The 6,530-nt window shown below is 35.6% G+C and overlaps 1 long non-coding RNA gene across 1 annotated transcript in view; it reads right to left on the bottom strand.

Moving 5' to 3' along the window:
- The window catches only part of LOC111548637, a 21,496-nt gene that overhangs the window by 3,216 nt on the left and 11,750 nt on the right, over positions 1-6,530 (bottom strand). The window contains exon 2 of the long non-coding RNA XR_002733486.2: positions 351-549. This is a non-coding gene — a long non-coding RNA (uncharacterized LOC111548637). The remainder of the gene's footprint in view (positions 1-350; positions 550-6,530) is intronic.

The following is a 6,530-nucleotide window of genomic DNA, read 5'->3' as shown; positions in this document are numbered from 1 at the left end:
TGGATGGGTGGGCGTAGGTGTGAGTGGATGTGTGTGTGTAGCAGATGGGTGGGCATAGGTATGAGTGGACGTGTGTGTAGTGGGTGGGTGGGTGGTGGGTGTATGTGTGCGTGTGTGTGTGTGTGTAGTGGGTGGGTGAGTGTAGGTACACGTGGGTGTGTGTGTGTAGTGGATGTGTGGCTTAGATGTGAGAGAGAGTGTGTGTGTAGTGTGGGGGTGTGTGTAGGTGTGCATGGGTGTAGGGTGTGTGAGTTTATGGAAAATAGAAAATAATAGCAGGGAGCACAGACATAAGGAGATTGTCTGATGCCACAAGGGCCACTTTGGTGCTGGCTACTTTTGTGACCTACCATTTTGTGACCACAGCTACCATTGCTGCAGTGACATGGATCAGAGGAGCAACTTTCCAGTAACCTCTAAGCAGAGGCATTTTTCACAATAGAGAGAGTTTCAAAATTTCTCAAATGACCTCTTTCACGTGGTCTCTCCTGTGCCCCATGGTTTTGATGGCATTCTCACCAGATCAGCGCCCACATGCTCCAGGTATGCCTGTGAACAGACATGGGAGGAGAGTAACGGAATGGCTTTTGGGTGAGAAAGTTTTTATGGTAAATCTCAACTTGGCCGCTTTCTCACTGAATAAACTTAGCTGTAACACTTAGCTGTAAAACACTGTTTCCTTATCTAGAAAAGTGGTATTATAGCAGGACATACCGTTTGGCTAAATTTGTTACAGTTTAAATTAAAGAGTGAGGGTAAACCTCTTAGCACAGTGTCAGACACAAAGTGTCTGCTCAATTAATGATGATAATGATGAACCCATGGTATACCAGATGACTTTTTACAAACATAAACGCCAATGCTTGAAACCTTCCTTGATTTGTTTGTCTTGGGGGCCAGCCTGCCTCTTTGGGCAGCACATTAGGATTTTATTTTAATACAGTACATGACAGCATAAAACTCAGCAACACTACTCTGCCATGGACTGTTTCCAAAGGAGTATGGCCATGAAGGAGTTAAGGCAGTTTTGCTTCCAAGGAGATGCCCACGAGTGGATCCCGTAGGCACTGCTATCGGGAGAGTGCTGGTATTTTGTTTTATAGTGTAAGCCGGGTCGCTCCCCATCTGTATCACAGACTACTTTGGGGTTACTGCTATAGTAGGATTTAAGGAAATTATCAATGTTAAATGACTATATGAGAAAAGAAAAAAATAGTTCAAATCAGTAATCTAAGCTTCCTCCTTGAGAAATTAGAAAAAATACAGCAAACTGAACCTAAAGAAAGAAAACAATAAAGATAAGAACAGAAATCAATGAATACATAAAACCAGTGACTCAAAAGCTACTTCTTTGAGAAGATCGGTAAAATGATTAAACTTCAAGTCAAATTAAGCAGGAGAAGAGGTAAGTCACAAATCAGAGGTAAGAGAGGTGGCATCAGCACAGATTCTACAGATGTTAAAAGGATCATAGAAAACATTATGAACAACTTCATGTCAATAAACCTAGGTAAAAATCAGTTAAGTTCCTTAAAGGACAGCAACTACCAGATTCACTCAAGAATAGATGGATACCCAGAATAGTTCGATACCTATTAAATAAATTAAATTAAATTTGTAGTTTAAAACCTTCCCACAAAGAAAACTCTAGACAAGATAGCTTCACTAAATAATATCAATTCTATACACACTGTTCCAGAAAATTAAAAAGAGGAAATCCTGCCTAATTTTGTCTGTCCTGACAAACAAATTTTTTTTTGTTTTGTTTTGCACTGTCCTGAAGCCAAAAGACAACAAAACCATAGGGTAATATCTTTCACAAACATAGATGTGAAAATTCTAAATGTAATTTTACCAAATCAATTCTGACAACATATAAAAGGAGATAAACCATGACCAAGTTGAGTTTATTCCCAGGATGCAAGATTGGTTTAATATTTAAAAATCAATAGATGTAATTCACCATATTAATAATCTAAAAAAGGAAAAACCATATGCTCATCTAAATAGATTTTTTAAAATATTTGACAAAGTCCATTGCACAGCACTGATGAAAACTCTCAGAAAACCAGGAATAGAAGGAAACTTCTGTAGCCTGATAAAGACCATCTATGAGAAACTTTCAGCTAACATTATATGTAATATTGAAGGAGTGAAAGCTTTTCTGTAAGATCAGGAATGAGATGAGGTTATTTGCTCGCACTACTTCTATTCGACATTGTACTAGAGGCTCTGGCCACCGTAATAAGAGAAGAAAATAAATAAAAGGGATTCAGATTGGAAAAAAGTAAAATTGTTCTTATTCATAAGTGACATGATTTCTATGCAGAAAATTTAATGAAATATACAAACATGCGAGAATTATTGAGCTCAGCAACATTGCAAGGCGGAAGATTAACAAACGAAATCAAGTATTTCTTAAATAGCAAAAAAAATCAGAAACTAAAGTTTTAAAGATACATTTACTGTAGCACTAACAAATATGAAATATTTAGTGAGAAAATCTGACAGAAAGAATGAAAGATTAGCACACCAAAAACTGTAAAACACTGGTGAGAGAACTTAAAGAAGATCTAATTCAATGTATAAATACACTGTGTTCATTTGTCAGAGGACTCAGTATTTTCAAGGTCTCAGTTCTCCCCAAGTTAATTTGTAGGCTTAATGCAATCCCAATTAAACTCTAAGCAGATGTTCTTTGTCAAAACTAACAGACTGGTTCAAAAATTTATATGGAAATATTAAGAACCTGAAATAGCCAAAACAATTTGAAAAAGAACAACATTACAGGACAAACAATATATGATTTCAAGATTTTTAATAAAATTCCAGTAATCAAGACAGTGCGTCCTAGAATCAAGTCAGACAAGTAGATTTGTGGAACGGAATAGAGAGTTCAGACCACACATATAGTCTTTTCTAACTGATTTTAGAAAAAGGCGTAAAGTTAGCGCAAAGCAGAAAAGATGTTCTTTCTGGAAATAGTGTTGGAACAATGGATAGCCATAGGTTAAAAAAAAAAATAAGTAAATGACTTCTATCCATGTTTTTCACCATATGCAAAATTTAACTCAAAATGTGTTATAAACCTAAATATAAAGTTTAAAATAATGAAACAGCAAAAGCCATAGGATAAAATCTTTAGGATTTGGGGTTAGGCAAAGATTTCTTAGCTATGACACTGAAAGCTCAAGTCATAAAGGAACAAGTTGATCAATTTGACTTTAAAATTAAGTTTTGCCAGCGGGTCGCGGTGGCCCACACATGTAATCCTAGCACTTTGGAAGGCAGAGGTGGGTGGATCACTTGAGGTCAGGAGTTTGAGGCCAGCTTTGATGGCACAGTGAAACCTCATCTCTGCTAAAAATACAAAATTAGCCTGGTATGGTGGCGGGCATCTATAATCCCAGCTACTCGGGAGGCTGAGGCATGAGAATCACTTGAACCCAGGGGGCGGAGGTTGCAGTGAGCCGAGATCACACCACTGGACTTCAGCTTGGGTTACAAAGCAAGATTCCATCTCTAAATAAATAAACAAATAAATAATAAAATTAAATTAAGTTTTGCTACTTAAAAGATACTATTAAGAAAATTAAAAGAAAGACACAGAGTGATATAAAATATTCACACATTGTATATTTTATAAAAGATCTATAGCCAAAATATCAAGAACTCTCAGAACTCAATAATAAGAGAGGAAACCACTCAATAAAAGAGGGCAAAATATCTTATCAGACACTTTATCAAAGAAGATAGGCAGGTGGAACTTAAGCAAAGGGAAAGATACTCAAATTAAACAGTCATTAGGAAATACAAAACAAAATAATGATTTACCACTACAAATCTATTAGAATGACTAAAATTTAGAAGGCTGACCATAAGAAGTGTTGGCAAAGATGTGGAGAAACTGGTGACAATGCCAAATGGCACAACTAATGTGGAAAAAAGTTTTGTCAGTTTCTTAAGAAGTTAAATATTCCTTTATTATATGATTCAGCCATTTTACTCCTAGGTATTTATCCAAGAAAAATGAGAGCATATGTCTATACAAATACTTGCCCATGAATGTTCATAGCAACTTTATTTCTAATAGCCAAAATCTGGAAACAACCCAAATGTCCATCAACAGGTGAATGCATTTAAAAGGTGGTATTTCCATGCTATGAATTAGTACTGAGCAATACAAATAAACTACTGACATAACATGGGTGAATCTCAAAAACAATTATCTTACATGAAAAGAGCCAGACAGAAAATGAGTACATATATATGAGTCTATTTATATGAAATTCTAGAATATACACACTAATTCATAGTGACAGAAAACACTTCAGGATTTGTATTGGAATGTGGACATGGATATGATTTAGAAGGGGGCAGTAAAGAAGGTTTACAAAGAGGCATGAGGAAAGTTTGAAGAGTAGTGGCTATGTGCATTATCTTGATGTGATCACCTTGTGGGTATATAAATGTTTCAAAACTTTTCAAATTGTACACTTTATGTATGGTTTACTGTATGTTAATCATATCTCAATAAAACTTAAAAACATGAATTTATTAGTTATTTTCTTTATGAATTGTCTATATGCATATTTTCAAAGCACAATGTGTATAGATTTTTATAACTCTTATTTTTTCTATTTTGTTTATTCTGCTTATTTTTAAAAGTAAAATTTTGGCCATGGGCAGTGGCTCATGCCTGTAATCCCAGCACTTTGGGAGGCTGAGGCAGGTAGATCACAAGGTCAGGAGATGGGAGACCAGCCTGGCCAATATGGTGAAACCCCGACTCTACTAAAAATACAAAAAAAATTAGCCAGGTGTGGTAGTGCACGTCTGTAATCCCAGCTACTTGGGAGGTTGAGTCAGGAGAATTGCTTGAACCCAGGAGGCAGAGGTTGCAGTGAGCCAAGATCGTGCCACTGCACTCCAGCCTGGGTGACAGCGAGACTCCATCTCAAAAAAAAAATTAAACTTTTATGTCTGTTGATTCTAATAATGAAAAATTAGGACTTGTATTTTGAATGTCTTTTTTTATCTCATTTTGTTAGTAATTACTTTTTTCTGTAATTCACAGAAGTATTAGTTCGAAATTCACTGAAAATTAAAACAAGCAGCACAGAGTATAGATTGAAAAACACTACCCTAACATAATTACTCTCTATTGATCAGAATTGGGTCTGCAAGAGAGTCTGAAAAAGGAAGAGGAGCAACCAACTCCTTTCACAATATCTGGGGTCATAACATCAAAATGGGTGTGGCCCAGAATGATGAAATCAAGACTTTGAATATCCATTGCTTCATTAATTTAAAAAAATCAAATAACTTTGGCAAAAAATTGTCAAAATCAGCTTTTTCAGAACTCTGGAAATTAATAAAAGGCTTACAACTTTGCAAGGTATGTTTATTCAAGAGGAAAGCTAACTATCATAAGAATGGTCAGTTTTGTGGCATTGTAACTTGCCCTATTCCCGTTCTCCTTTCCCCACTTCCACGATTGTCTTGAAAATCAGCAGCTTTGCAGCCACTAAAGGGGAACATGATGGATTTGAAGTTTCTCAAAAAGTTCCATCCTGAGAGTATTGTCACTATTAGACCTAACAGCTTCTGGGAAAATCCCCAGTGGAGCACTTGTTATTTGGCCTGACTCAGAGCTCACTCAGTGGGAAAAGCTCTATTCTCAAGGTATTTGTCAAAAACAATCAATGGTAATTGTTTAACATCTCAGCTGCCTGAAGTGATGTTACCAGTTGGCACAAAAAAAAAGACTGGCTGAAAAAAATTACAAGAAAGACATGAAAAATAAACTGTTCATAAGGGTTTTGAAAAACTCTTTCATATTCCAGGGATCTAGGAAGTTACACATGTTTGTAGGGCTGTGTACATGCCTACAAAATGTCTGAGAAGGCCCTAACCTCTCACCTCTAGATGACCTTGAGGCCCCATGAAAACAGAAAATGAAGATCTAAACTGTTATTGTATTGAATATGTGCCCCAACACACAGAGAAAAGACCCTTAACAAAATGTGGAAGGCTTATTGTTTAAGAAATTTATTAAAATTGCTGTTCAATCAGTAAGCTAATTGAGCAGAGACTTAAGTGGCCACATATGACAAGGAATGCAGACTTTTCAGAAGTAGTCCAAGAAAGCACTAAACAGATATTATAATCAACAGCAAAAATAACAAACCCTGAGGAGGGAGAAATCTGATTCTCAGAGTAACCACATTATATTATTTAAGATGTTCTTCTTTCAGCAAAAAAACTATAAAACACAAAGAAAAAGGGAAGTATAACTCATGTAAAGGAACAAAGTAACCAGTAGAAATTATCCATAGGGAAGTCAGACTTGGGGACTTACTAGAAAGCTATTATAAATTTATTCAAAGAACCAAAGAAAACCATGTTTAAAGAATTAAAGGAAAATGTGAGAATTATTTCTTGCTGAATAGAACATATTAATAAAGAAATAGACATTATTTTTTAAAACTGGTCATTCTATTTTTTTTTTTTTTTTTTTTTTTTTTTTT

This window comes from Piliocolobus tephrosceles, chromosome 5 (genome assembly GCF_002776525.5).
Source record: "Piliocolobus tephrosceles isolate RC106 chromosome 5, ASM277652v3, whole genome shotgun sequence".
Lineage (NCBI taxonomy): Eukaryota > Metazoa > Chordata > Mammalia > Primates > Cercopithecidae > Piliocolobus > Piliocolobus tephrosceles.
This window is presented reverse-complemented; position numbering and strand designations above follow the sequence as displayed.